This window comes from Pollicipes pollicipes, unplaced genomic scaffold (assembly GCF_011947565.3).
Source record: "Pollicipes pollicipes isolate AB1234 unplaced genomic scaffold, Ppol_2.1 Scaffold_2555;HRSCAF=2994_pilon_pilon_pilon, whole genome shotgun sequence".
Taxonomy (NCBI): domain Eukaryota; kingdom Metazoa; phylum Arthropoda; class Thecostraca; order Pollicipedomorpha; family Pollicipedidae; genus Pollicipes; species Pollicipes pollicipes.
Genome location: NW_023596136.1, coordinates 24,861,413 through 24,863,125, shown reverse-complemented (window position 1 = coordinate 24,863,125; position 1,713 = coordinate 24,861,413).

Sequence of the window (1,713 nt, the reverse complement as noted above, 5' to 3'; positions counted from 1 at the left end):
TTTGGAGTGGGCGACGCCGCCCTTCCAACCACTCTCTCACCTTTGCCTTGCAACTCTTTGGCTAAAAGAGACTCTTTCCTTTCAACGTCTCAAGTCGATGGTCCTCCGGTATACTAACGAACTCCTCCGCATGAACATATAGTACAATATGTGGAGCCCACCAACGTAAAGTTAGGCCATTTTGAACATCTGATGCGTCCTTTACCTTCGCCCCGATGCGGGAGGGGCAGTGCTGCACCCGCCCTAAATTTGCTGAGGATGTCTCTCCGCTCTTTGGATATATGTATATATATATATATATATATATATATATATATATATAGATATATATATAGATATATATATATATATATATATATATATATATATATATGTATCTCTCTCTCTCTCTCTCTCTCTCTCTCTCTCTCTCTCTCCCTCTTCTCTCTCTCTCTCTCTCTCTCTCTCTCCTCTCCTCTCTCTCTCTCTCTCTCTCTCTCTCTCTCTCTCTCTCTCTCTCTCTCTCTCTCTCTCTCTCTCTCTCTCTCTCTCTCTCTCTCTCCCTGGTATGTCATGCGATCACGCCAAATCTTTGGTAGCATGATTTGGTAGGTGACCTGGAGGGGTCACCCTTCAAGGTCAAACGTGACTGAAAGAACGGGGAACTCCACATCACCCAAAAATTACCAGCCGGTTTTTAGCTTCCAAACATCAGAATGTTTCTAACAGAAAGAGCAAGCGTCCATCAAAAAGTCCTGACCTCTCAAGGTCACTCTTCAGAGTCAAACCCGGGCTCAAAAGACGGGGAACTCGATATCACCGAAAAATCCCCGGCCGATTTTTAACTTACAAACATCAGAATATTCATCACAGAAATAACCAGCGTCCTTCAAAAAATCAGACCTATCAAGATCACCCTTCAAGGTCAAACGCGGGCTGACAGAACGGGGTACCCCATATCCCCCAAAATTCCCGGCCGATTTTTAGCTTGCAAGCACCAGAATATTCACCACAAAAAGAGCTAGCGCCCGTCAAAAGGTCCTGACCTCTCAAGATCACTTTTCAAGGTAAAACGCGGGTCAAAAGACGGGGAACTCCATATCACCCAAAAATTACCGGCCGATTTCAAACTTGCAAACCTCAGGATAACCACCACAAAAAGAACTAGCCTCCGTCAAAAAGTCCAGACCTCTCAAGGTCATCCTTCATGGTGAAACACGGGCTCACGTGACGGGGTGTTCCATACCACTCAAAATTGCGGGCCGATTTTTAACTTACAAAGATCAGAATGTTCACCACTGAAAGAGCTAGCGTCCGCCACAAAGCCCTGACCTCTCCTGTAATTGGCCGGTAATTTTTGGGTGATGTGGAGTTCCTGTCCTGTGAGCCCGCGTTTGAATTTGAAGGTTGACCTTGAGAGGTCTGAACTTTGTGACGGACGCTGGCTCTTTTTGTGGTGAACATTTTGATGCTTGCAACTTTGAAATCGGCCGTTAATTTTTGGGTGATATGGAGTTCCCGTCCTTTGAGCCCGCGTTTAACCTTGAAAGGTGAATTTGAGAAATCAGGACTTTTTGACAGATGCTAGCTTTTTCTGTGGGGAATATTCTGATGTTTGTAAGTTAGAAATCGGCCGGTAATTTTTGTGCGATGTGGAGTTCCCCGCCCTTTAGGCCCGCATTTGACCTTTAAGGGTGACCTTGAAAATTCAGGACTTTGTGACGGACGCTAGGT